The sequence below is a fragment of the Anser brachyrhynchus genome, assembly GCF_964034855.1.
Source record: "Anser brachyrhynchus genome assembly, chromosome: 4".
Lineage (NCBI taxonomy): Eukaryota > Metazoa > Chordata > Aves > Anseriformes > Anatidae > Anser > Anser brachyrhynchus.
The window spans coordinates 32,439,212-32,452,174 of record NC_137698.1 but is presented as its reverse complement, the minus strand read 5'-3'; the positions used below and the strand labels follow the sequence as shown (position 1 = coordinate 32,452,174).

General features: G+C 41.7%; 1 long non-coding RNA gene across 1 annotated transcript; it reads left to right on the top strand.

Annotated features, from left to right (window-relative positions):
• Nucleotides 1-453: 453 nt before the first annotated feature.
• Nucleotides 454-3,026, top strand: LOC308194627. Its single transcript, XR_013950773.1, has 4 exons — nt 454-555; nt 723-889; nt 1,812-1,957; nt 2,164-3,026. It is a non-coding gene; the product is annotated as an uncharacterized lncRNA (long non-coding RNA).
• Nucleotides 3,027-12,963: the final 9,937 nt, after the last annotated feature.

Here is a 12,963-nt window from a genome sequence, read left to right as displayed (position 1 = left end):
ATGCTAAATTTTGCTGCAGTGCTGAAGATTTCTGAAAAGCTTCACAGATAATTGAATTGCAGCTTCGATACGTGGGATCCCTCAGTAGCCTAAAGAGCATCATCCCCTGTTTGTCATAAACATTTTTAAAACTGTAAGAGGAGTGGTGAGAAAAGAAGGACAGATGAGCCTGCTCAATGATTCTGGTTGCATTACTTCTCCCAGCAGTTTTTACTAACTACGCTATAATTTCACATGGTTATTTCAAGGTTTTAGAAGTTAGGGGACTGACTGAATTCAAGCCAGTGGTGCTGTAAATGCTGGCCAAAGCCAAGTACCCTGATCCTCCATGAAAAAAGCAAGCTTGTTCCTCCCTCAGTGGAACTATCATCTCTTGAATTTTCTACTCAGCTGTTTCCAGTGATGGCTCATTTTCAAGGCAGGCTCCCACTGGGAGCTCCTCTGGGTCCTGCACGAATTGCTCAGGCAGGTTCTTGCCAGGCTCAGTATGGGCACCAACCGAGTCTGGAACAGAACCAGGTTTTTTCTGGTGCTCTTCTTTAGCACAGTTTTGAGGTACTTTTGTCTGTGTAGATGACACTGAAGTGTTGGTTCAACAGAACATAATGGCACATTTGCAGCATAATTATAAGATCTGCTATTCGATTATAAGATCTGTTATTCACTCCCTCTTTCAAAGTTCACTTGAACTTCTGACTTTTCTTTTTTTTCTTTTTTTCCAGTGAAGGTAGCTGTTTCATGGCACAGCGATTTGGGAAATGATTGCATATAAAAGTTAACATTTCACTCATCTTTCAGCTCCCTCGGATAATTACAATTCTGAATATTGTAAAGCCAAAGCAGCTCATTTACAGATGGCAAAAACTGTTGGTGTTGCAGGAAAAGAATGGTGAGCATATAAGCATATAATCCTAGCAGATGTTCTGAATCTTGTGTATGTACAGGGGCAGCAAAACACTTTAAAAACTTCTCCTTTCACAAGGAGAACTAGCTGTAAACTCTTCACCATAGAAAGTTCAGCAAACCTCCTTAAAACTGCTTTGCTGAAGGATCTAAGGTTAAAACAACCCAGCTCCTCCTGATGAGTGAGCCCCTCTTTTAGGGCTGCAATTTGAAGCTTTCTCTTCCTCTGCAATTCTGAGCAAAATCTGCTCCTGTAGCAGAGCCACCACCTCCCCAAGACAGAGGCTGCAGTTCACTGCTTAGGACTTTCACTACACTTTGTCAGCACACGTAGACCTCGAAGACATCTGTCTCTGGAAGACAATAGCTCCATAAAGCAAACATCAAATCAATAAAAATGACCTTAAAAAGCTGCTTCCTGCTTTTTAAGAAGTAATACAAAAGACGGGACAGAATTAAACATTTACTGAATGGTCAAAACTGATAGAAGCCATGATTAATTGATTTCAAAATCCCAAATGGCACAATCATTCCCGGCTAAGCACAGAAAGCAGAGCAGTTGGCTCTCTCCTCCCAAACAGGTTAAGATGGTTAGTTTGACATTACATCCCATTTCTGAATATTTTGCATTCCTGATGTCCCGGGCTGAGACAATAGGAATAACTCATACTGCATAGGAAATACTGCTGGGCATTAAGCCTGAATCATGTGCAGCTCAAGTCAGAGCCCTTGACCTCTCTGAGCACCTTGCTGCAGCTGGGACCACCTGCAGTTTTGGTGCAGTTCAGTCCCCTGGACAAGGCACTCAGGAAGAGCGAGGCATTTAAACACAGATAATAGATTTGTCGCATCGTGCACTTTCCCGGTGAATTGCTTTATACTGATATATTCCTCTCTTCTTTCCTGAGCCTGTGAAGTATGACTGCCACTTAGCAGCACCTTAATGTACAAAAGGACGCACTGAAATAGAGGAATTCGTTGTGGTGAGACAGCAGTCTGTGACAAGAGATCCATGTCCCTACTCATCTTCATAGGACATTTCCAGACAGTTCAGGTACATTTTTTAGTGTCATACAGGGATTTTTAGAGTCACGGTTTGTCTGAAAAGCTTCCTGTGCTGTAAAATTTAACTGCACACATCACTGTCATTATAGTTATTACTACTGTTATTAGATTTATTCTTCATATGAACTATACAGCTGTGAGCTACCTGTGTTCACAGCACAGCCACAGCCACCACTCTTCTCCTTTCCGCCCCAGAGCAAGCTGTGTGTGCTGAAGGCCAGCTCCTCCTTTCTGATGCAAATGTCATCGCAACAAATGAATCAACTCTTTCTTCTGGTGTGGCAGAGCCAACAAGCCTGTCTATAGCATGATGGAAAATTATAGTAATAGGATAGTGGAAAAATTACAGTTAGTGAAGAATGGAGTTTATTGCTTTTAAATTTAACAGCCCTGTGGAGAATAGGAACAGCTTTTCTGCAGAAAGACTTGATGTCAGTGCCAAAAATTTGAATTGACACCTTAAAATAACCTGCCAAAGAAGGAAAAAAATAGCCTTTCTTCTTGAAATACTATTGCGGAGTTAGATCAAATTAAACCCTGTTAATACTGCTGACCAGAGGTATGAGTTGGGGAAATGGTGACTATTAACTGTGAATTTAGGACCACGTTCATGGAAGAGCTGCAGGGGTATTCAGCAGGGATAGTTGTTCTGGGTAATTTGCTTGGAAATTCTAATACTGACTAAAAACCCCTAAGCTTCTACTCAAATGGGGATAATTTTACTGTCTTCAAGTAGATAAGGGCAATCTGACTTTTCTATACAAGAGCTTCTCAAGAAATTCTGGTGGGACACTTTTTTTTTTTGTATGTATTAAAGCTAGTACAGGGGTTTCTGAAATTGTATTTTTTTTTTTGAAAAAAAAAAAAATCAAGACAAGACATTGCATTAAGTCTCAATACCTAGACTAGTCTTGCATATTTTGCTGTTTAGCCCTGCTATACTTAAAATGTCATTCATATGTTTGCATCTGGTTTCCTTGCAATAGAGATGATCATATCCAACTTTTCAGTATTGACAGCACCACTGACTGTCTATATTTCTTCACAGTAAAACTTAAAGTCACAATTACATCAGTTACACAGGTTGGCTTTGCATTCAGTACATGTACTTGTCTTACATGTTCAAATTCTGAGGCCTGACTGGAGACCCATCACAAGGTCTCCTCAGTTCTTCTGAAAAAGCAGACCCCAGTATAAAATGCCATGCAACAGACAAATATCTTTATTTCTATCTTTTAGGTACAATTAGAAAGTCTTTGTCAGTTGCCATCACTTAGTAAAACTTTTAATAAGTGTGTAGATATAAAATCTAATCTTTTGGCCAGAAACTAATATGACTAATTACATTCTACTATCTACGTTTCCCCCAAGGTTTCAGTATTTTCTGCTTTCTTCCTGAAGTGTAAGATTATACGATTGCTATTTGTTCTGTAACATGTTAATTATTCAAACAATACACAAACTGTATTTCAGTTTCTACCTGGGAGAGAAAGCATCACCATCTCCATTAACATAATGATGAAAAAAAATTTAAAATTTACAATTTTAAGTTTTGTTTTTATAGAAAATCAGCATTAGTGCACAAGCTAGACCAATTTTCACAAGCTTGGTGAAAATATTTTAAATATAAAATTTATTTACCAAAATGCAGGTTTGGGTTTCTTCAAGCCAATGTGCAGTAAGAACAAAATGAGGAGATTACTGAGTCACTCCTCGAATGACTCAACTGAGGCAATTCACCTCAGTGACACCCCAACCCTAACATTTCAGGGACCAGCAAAGGTGCTTATGTTTTTTGGCTTTCCATTGCTACAGCTGCCTGGCTCAGATGATAAGAAAATTGTTAAGGTCAAAGGAAAACCTCTCCTCTCCTCTCCTCTCCTCTCCTCTCCTCTCCTCTCCTCTCCTCTCCTCTCCTCTCCTCTCCTCTCCTCTCCTCTCCTCTCCTCTCCTCTCCTCTCCTCTCCTCTCCTCTCCTCTCCTCTCCTCTCCTCTCCTCTCCTCTCCTCTCCTCTCCTCTCCTCTCCTCTCCTCTCCTCTCCTCTCCTCTCCTCTCCTCTCCTCTCCTCTCCTCTCCTCTCCTCTCCTCTCCTCTCCTCTCCTCTCCTCTCCTCTCCTCTCCTCTCCTCTCCTCTCCTCTCCTCTCCTCTCCTCTCCTCTCCTCTCCTCTCCTCTCCTCTCCTCTCCTCTCCTCTCCTCTCCTCTCCTCTCCTCTCCTCTCCTCTCCTCTCCTCTCCTCTCCTCTCCTCTCCTCTCCTCTCCTCTCCTCTCCTCTCCTCTCCTCTCCTCTCCTCTCCTCTCCTCTCCTCTCCTCTCCTCTCCTCTCCTCTCCTCTCCTCTCCTCTCCTCTCCTCTCCTCTCCTCTCCTCTCCTCTCCTCTCCTCTCCTCTCCTCTCCTCTCCTCTCCTCTCCTCTCCTCTCCTCTCCTCTCCTCTCCTCTCCTCTCCTCTCCTCTCCTCTCCTCTCCTCTCCTCTCCTCTCCTCTCCTCTCCTCTCCTCTCCTCTCCTCTCCTCTCCTCTCCTCTCCTCTCCTCTCCTCTCCTCTCCTCTCCTCTCCTCTCCTCTCCTCTCCTCTCCTCTCCTCTCCTCTCCTCTCCTCTCCTCTCCTCTCCTCTCCTCTCCTCTCCTCTCCTCTCCTCTCCTCTCCTCTCCTCTCCTCTCCTCTCCTCTCCACTTTTGTCTTTTCTTTCTTATCTACAGTGTCTTTTCTTCTTGTCTACTCCTGTGGGAGCAGCCTGTGTCTCTCACTGGTGTAGCTCTCAACAACTGCTGTACAGAGGTGCTCTCAGTGAACTTCAGCAGTCACTCCTTATAAAATATGAAAGACTGAGCTGGTGTAGTTTCAGTTGTTGTCTGTCCTCCTAACTGAAGATATATATTCATTAAGGTACATTGTTGGGAGAGACCTAAAAAGCCATGGCATTGAGTCCCCTGCTGTAAAAAGGGGGTTGATTTCTTCCAAAGTCCAGTGCTCTTGCAATGAGCTACTGATGGATGTGCGAGACCATTAAGCCTTATCACACCACAAATACTGATATTCAAATACACAAAAGTTACTTATTTGGAGTATCTGTTAATACATTAATGATCTGTTTTCAAAGATCTGCTGCACTGGCAGTGTGTGTAGCAGTGACTGTGATCACACTGCTTTAACAGCTGTGATCATGTGTCATGTATTCATTGCCATACCATGTACCTACCATGTCATTACCATGGTAAGTTCAGTGAACTCTAGTGTTTACAGCACTTGGAAATTTATTTACAATTTATTCATTCAAGAATTGAAAGAAAGAAATACAGATGAAGTACTTGTTCCTTGTAGTCTCCCAGCATTTCATGGAAAAAAAAAAAAAAAAAAGAGGAATATCCTACAGCCTGGGGGAAGGCTGGTTCCTCTCAAGAGTAAATCTCTCTTGAACAGCTTGATATAGCACTGGATTGTATTTCTAGGGACACTTCAAGTTCTTGGGACTCTGTTGCGGAAAATCTTAAAGTGCTATTATTTTTAAAAGGTCCTATATAAATAATATAAATACTATATAAATGTTAACATAAATGTACTGCTATCATTCATCACTCTGCAACCATTTCGTTCATACTGCCAAATGAGTTTTGCATGCATTACCTTCCTGCTAAGCTCCATCAAAGGTCCTATGAAAGTGCATTTTGCTCTGCCAAACCAAATAATCTGTTGCCAAGAAACCCACAGAGGTTTTTTAATCATTCTTTTTCTACCTTCATACAGTTTAGACAAAAATAGCTTAAATATTTGATTGAAACAGGTCATTAATCAGCATTTCCGTTGACAAGTGCTCTCTGTCTTTAATTAGAGGTTTTTATTTCAAGCATTTTTTGGGTCCAGAGAAGTTAACTCTTACAAATTACTTGTCTTACAAAAAGCTTTTTGATACCATGTACGAGAAAGCAAAAGGCTCTAGCAGTACACACAGAGGCCAGGCCACTTTGTTTGCCTCCCAGTGGCTGCAGATAACTTTCATTGATTTCACACCACATCTATTTATCGTACAGCTTGCTTACGTGAGCAGTAACCATAAACCAAGTTGAAATTGCAGCTACAGCATCCTGATGGGTCCATGGTAACTGCTTAAGCGTGCTGTCATGCCCAACAGTGGGAGTAAGGCATGTGACCTGCTTGCTCTTGCCTTTATCTCTCCTTCTCTTTCTTTCTCTTCTGAGAAATCTTAGATTTACACTAGGGTGAAACCAGGTGAATTCATATAGTCATTTTCACCAGTCACCAGCCTTTACCCAAATGGTTTTGTAGTGAATTAGCTTATGCTCTTTGCCCTCATGGCTTCATTGCTGCCTGCTACCCAGTGTGTCTGAACCTTTCCAGGTAACAGACTCAGAGCACAGAACCAGCCAGAGGGCTGATCTGCTCCAGCAGGACCTGCGAATGGATGGCTTCCTACGCTTGGGTGCCAGGGAGGGACTGCATGGTCACTCACATGTTTTACTTTACGTTATGATGCAAAATATTTAATGAAGTGGAATAGTTTTCATCGCAGTTCAGTAATACCAAGGCTCTGTGCCTTATACTAAATAAATAAATATACTAAATGATAAAGGTTAAATATACAATTTTAAAACACTAAGTTTTCAATGTAAATATAAATAACTAATGTAAAAGTAAAATGTAAAAGTAAAAAATAAAAATCATCAAGCTTCAGTAAATATACTAAATATTAAGGGTTCTTGCCAGTCACAGATGGACTCCCTGTGTCCGAGGACAGCTTGTCATCTCCTTTCAAGTTCTTCTTCCTGGAATTTGTCATCTGTTTTGTTCTTCTAAAGTGCATCTATTTAAGTGTTTTGGTAGAGGAGAAGTTGATAGGTAGCTGTGATAAATCAGTTCTCATGTAGCCAATTTAACAGATCTTTGAAAGTTCTCTAAGTACAGCTGATCATTCAAAGAGCCACGTGGAATATGCAGTGCTGCTGAGAAAAACTCAGATTCAGGTGCCAGTCACAGGTGTGTAACACCCCACAAGGGGCTGATGAACTATATTTAGAATGATACTCTTTGCAAATGAACTTCTGACAGTTTCTTCCATTATGCTTCCAATGCTTCTGTGAAAAAAGGATTATCAACAAAAAATAATCATGTCTTTGGTACTTGCAGTGTGAGGACGGCCATCATCAACAATCTCTTTGCGAGAAAATAGTCATGTCTTGAAACATTTTTTTAAAAATGTTTTGAATACCCACATGAAATTTGAGGCTTTCTTTACACTAGACCTGGCTTAGTAACTAGACCTGATTAGTATGATTCTCTAAAATTGATAGGGCCTCTGGAACAAGCAGTACAGCAGAGCTCATGGGGGAACCCTGGAGTTATACTGATGGACTCAGGAACAAGATGATCTTAAGTGCAAGACAACACAAGCCTGATGTAACACTTTTTGTTAGACCTCTTACCACTGCTTTCTAGGACCATGCTAGGCTTCTGTTGTTGTTGTGAGCAACTGCTGTGAACTAGGGCACTAGATGGCGAAGTTAGGTAAACTGTGATCGGACTAGCAACTCAAAATAAAGGAGGGAAAAATAATATGCAATTTAGTTGGGGGGGGGGGGGGGAGAAAAAATGAACAACAGAAAATGTCCTCAAAGTCCCTGGGATGCAGAGAAGTGCCCTGAATCCTACCAGCAGCCCCTCGTCTCTCTGAAAGGTTAAAAGGGTGGTAGCTGCGCGCTCTCTGCTCCAAAGGCATGCTGCTCCAGCGGAGCTTCTGTGCAGAAAAACAGCCATTGAGTAACTCTCCGTGGTGACTTTCAGCCTATCTCCTATGGAGTTTGCAGTCTTTCTCAGCAGAGATCAGGGAAGGCACTATTGTGATGGAGCAAATGGGATTATTTAGTAAAACAGCTTTAATGCACTAATTGTATTCCCCCTGCAAATTACTGCTGGACTTCATTTTTCTTGCTGCCTCAGAGGTTTCGAGGTCATGCCTGGAGCTAGAAAGGGAAGGCGGGAGCTAGGATGCTTACTTAGTTCTAGTTGCACCATTTCCCTCCCCTGCCTTTCACCTCCTCTTGCCAGTATTCTCCTGCCTGTAGTGCTGTGCTTACAGGGCACACAATGTCACCATGTACTTATAGGGCATGGGAAACTCAGAGAAAAATTGCACTTTGGTCCGTAACTCTTCCTAGTCCTGTTGCTTCTGGACTGAATCCAGGCTTCATGCCAGGTGGCTTTGAGGGAAGGAAAGTCCGTTGGTGTTTGCGAATTGTACACTTGCAGAAAGTGGTGAAAACATGATTCTGCCAAACACGTTTTTTGGAGGAGATGGATGCTGCTGGAGTTTGCTGAGTGGTTTGAGATTCTTCTTGGTGTCCCAGGCAGATGGGTTAGAGACCTGAATGCAGCTACAAGGTGAAGAATTGATTGGCAAATTATACTTATGTAACAGTGTCACAGAGCTCTGCAGTCTTATTTCAGAGCTGCAAGCACTGCAAATTTGGATGATATATCTGTATTTGTGAAGAGGGATACATATAGGTGTGAGAAAACTCACAATATCTCTAATATTGTGTTTCCACCAGAGAAATGGAGGTTTTTGAGGACCAGTTACTTGATAGCAAATGAATTTTGCAGATGTTGCCATGTCCTTCCAGCTGTCACATCTGGAGCTCAGAGCTGTAGGGCTCTCCCAGAGGGTTAACTATCTGCCTTGACATTGCAGTGGTCAGAGAGGAGCCCTCTGACTGAACACTCGAAAACCATCTCCTTCCCCCTGTGGGACGCTTCTCCTGTGGGATATACCATGGCTAGGAAGCCTTCTCTGGTGCACGGGAGCAATTGCTCTGCTTACAGAGGTCCTGCAAACCAGGAAAATCCTACTCTTTTTCCCACAGTGACCATAAAATGTACTGTCTGGCCTTGAACCAAAGGGCCAAGAAATAACATGTTACCATACAACATATTCAGCTGGGGAAAATGCTTTGACACTTAAAGGGATGTTTCAAAATCATCTTGTACATACAGTGGTGAGAGCAGGGCAACTCCCCAGGGAGGTGAGCCAGGGTGAGGACAGTCCCATGGCACCAGAGGAAGCAAAGGGCCCTGGCAAACCCTTACAAAAAAAAAAAAAAGTGCTAAATTTTCAAGCATTTAGACAGATCCACAGGTTGTACATTGATTACTCTGTTACTAGCTCTCTGGTTGGTCTGCACACCGGGCCTGCCAGAAACTGATGAAAATACTGGCTATCTGTAAAAATCCATGGCCAGAAATTGACTGCCACTGAAGTCAGTAAAGGTTTTCTCCACCAGGGAGAACACAAGAATAGAGTGAGCATTTTGTTTTCCTCTTCTCACACCTGACTTAACATATTTTAAAATGGCAAGATTGATTGCAGCAGCAAAGTCTCTCTCAGAGTCATGTTAGAGAGCTTATTCTTTATGTAAAATACATGAAAGAAAGCAACTCCATCAGCAATCGATTCTGTCAGTGTTGCTTTTTATGACCCTCATCAGAAGTTGCTGCAATTATGCTGCTTCTAGAAAGACCAATGTTCATCCTGTTCAGAAACTTAAATTTGTTTGCCCAGACCCCGTGACCTGAGCATCAGGCAGCAGAACCCACGTGATGTGTGGGCTGACTTCAGAGACACGCATTTTCAAGGCTCTGCACTGGAATAAGTTGTGACATGTTAATGACAGGTACATTGCTGGAAAATGCCATTTTGCTGAGAAATTTTCTTGGGTCCAAGGTACTTTTCTTGTTGTTGATGTTCACTTTTTTTTTTTTTTTCTCTCGGTGAACAGTGTGTGTGTCGATATTTATACAATGTTTTGAAGCAGTAGATTTTGTTCTAGGACAAAAAGTCTTGAAAGCCTACACTTCAGCCCCCCTCAGTTCTTGTTTTCCTGTTTGCATTCTTTCCTCCTGCAAACTGTTTTTCAAAAAAATGCCTGCCAAGTTTGTGTTAGCATGGAGATGCTGCTGACAGCTTCACACTGGCCATAGAAGATCCATCTCTGGTGTCTTCTGTGGAGAGAAGGACATATTGCCAACGCCCCACTCCCACCATCGGGCATGCAATAGCTTTGGTTCTGGCTTGTCTAACTTCTCCAAAGACCACATTAGGAATAATTAATGTCACTGCTTTGTCCTGGATGGATTGATCTGTCCTAAGGACTTACTTTGGTCTTTGGTTGATCTGTCCTGTGAGTTTTTTCAAGTGATCGCTTTTGCAATGTATAATTCTTGTTTCTTTTCTTTATGCAGGCCATCACTGCAGACTGCCTATTAATGGTGGCAATTTTAATCCAAGTTAGGGGTAAACATACATGCATACACACACATGTTCTTCAGTACTTTTTTTTTGTTTGTTTGTTTACAGAATAACAACAAAGAATATAGTGACAGGACAAGGGGCGGTGGCTTTAAACTAAAAGAGGGTAGATTTAGATGAGATACTAGGAAGAGATTCTTCACTCGGAGGGTGGTGAGGCCCTGGCACAGGCTGCCAAGAGAAGCTGTGGATGCTCCATCCCTGGAGGTGCTCAAGGCCAGGCTGGATGGGGCTTTGGGCAACCTGGTCTGGTGGGAGGTGTCCCTGCCCACAGCAGGGGGTTGGAACTGGGTGGGTTTTAAGGTCTTGTCCAACCCAAACCATTCTGTGATTCTGTGATTTTATGATTCTATGGTTCTATGAAATTAAAGGGCCAAGATGCCAGGTACAAACAGTGAAAAAGTCAAGGAATTAGTCTAATCAATACAGTAGGGAGTAGTTGAGTAGTAGTCTAATTATTTACTGATACATGGTGTTGATTCTTACTTAGACAAATTCTTTGTCAATAAAAAATTAATTATGCAAGGATTAGTAGCATTCAGATAAAAGTGTTCAAAGCAATAAAAAGGTACTGTAATTCTAAAGGACACTATCAATAATCGTGGAGTGTTTATCGTATCCACAGGCTCTCAGAAGTGACACTATAAAAGAGTCAGGATTATTAATAAAACTCTTTAGTGGATTTTATCTTTTTTTTTTTTTTTCTGAGATGTTTGAATGAAGTAAAATTTCTGCTTTATTCTCTGAAATATTCTTTGTAAGGAACAAAGCTTCAGCATGCATGGAGGTTTGTATGAGCTCTTTGTATTGGAGACTTAGCAGTTTATTTCCACTCTCCAGCAGACTCTTGCAAACACAAATGGCAGATAACACATCCACAAATATTGGTGGCTAATTCAAAGTAAAGCTTACCCATTCCTTGCAAAATTTTTATATGCAATAATCCAAAAGAGGGCATAGATATGTGGTAGGATGACAATTAACAATTTCCAGGGCAGGTTCACTAGCAGAAGCTCTTTGACTGACTAAAATTATCAAATGTTGATGCTGGATATAAGCAAGTCTCTGTTGAATCAAGATATCTTCAACCTTCTGCCTAACAAAAAATATTGCTCCATGGTGATGTTAATTATGTTTCTTTTGAAGTTCAGTACTCTCCCTTCAGCAAGGTGGGAGATGACACAGTATAATGACTTCATGACAATGCCAATCATAGTGAAACATAGGATCTGGGCTGTTGGATAAAATGGCCTCAGAAAACCTTCCCTTTGGACCTCAGACATGCTCAATGTCACATTTTAGGAAAAAAAATATGTTTATGACATGAATCACCAACTTCTGAGTCAGTATTTCAGATTGTTTGATGAAATGTAGTTTCTTAGTTAAAAAGTCATAACTTTGTGTTCTCTAGGTAGTCTGTCCAATTTGATTATAAGTGACTTACCTATAGCTAAATAATAATTTTAGCTAAATAGGTTTATACAGAAAATGTTTTACTGCCTTTGTTGCACTCCTCTCCCATGTTTTACCAAGAAGCAAAGCCTGTAAGGAGAAATCGAAGTCTCCACAACTCCTGCCAGTCTTGAAAGACACATTTGAGGTGACTTCATGAACATCTACATCTGTATGCGCGCAGCCATGCATCCGTCCTGCCAGCATGTCAAGACTGCCTGGTGCCAGCCAACCCTGGAAACTGCAGCACAGCACTGCGATGGAAATTGTCTGTTATATTATCTATATTCTCACAGAGCCAGGGTGGCAGCCTCCCGGCTGCAAGGTTTTCAGAGCACAGTTCTATTCAGTCAGTTCAGGACCATTTCTGCTTAGATTGTGCCTTAATTACCATTCACCTTTTCTGAAACAACCGCCTGACACAGAAAAATGGAAAGCATTTGGTATGTCAGAAGGCACTTGCTGCTGTAGATACAATTTATTTCCATTTTGCACGCCACAGTTTGGGAAAGTGCTTATTCGGCCAGTCAAAGTGGCCTTCCCAGGTACACTGCCTGACACATTAGCATGTACAGTCCAACAGGTAACCAGTAATTAATCTTGTGAAAGCAAGGCAAAGTGACAAGAAAAATGCTGGCCTTTATAAAACCTTCAGAACCTTTAATGAACGTCACTGCTTGAGCTGGGATGCCATCCACTGAAACTATTTCCAGCTACCTCTGGGATTTCTCCATGCTTAAGTCCCTGCTGTGATATCTGATGTATTTGGACCTGTTGCATTAAGCAGCTCAATCCAGGCTTCTGCTGGAGGCCTAAGCATGCAAAGAAGGCTTGCTTTCATGGCTGGTCTAGGACAGGACTTGGCCCAGCCCCCAGAGGATCTCTAACTGATTTAAACTGCAAGGATTCCTCTTTTGCCCAGTATTATTCTACACAGGAGCCTGACTCACTGACCCCTCCACAGAAGTGATAGGTTCAGGATGGTGAATTACAGTGATGTGTGCAACAGAAAAAAGGGTTTGGGTTCATCGCTAAAGTAAAATCATTCTTCTCCTAAATTAAACGTCATGTTTTATTGAAGTACCCTGAATTCTTACTTATAGAGCTAAGAACCAAACAAAAATCATGAATTGTACTGATCATATAAGGAAGAATAAAATTCTAGAGATGCCATTCCCTCTACTCCCTTTCAAAAGACACTCTAGAGATAATGGAGTATCTCCAG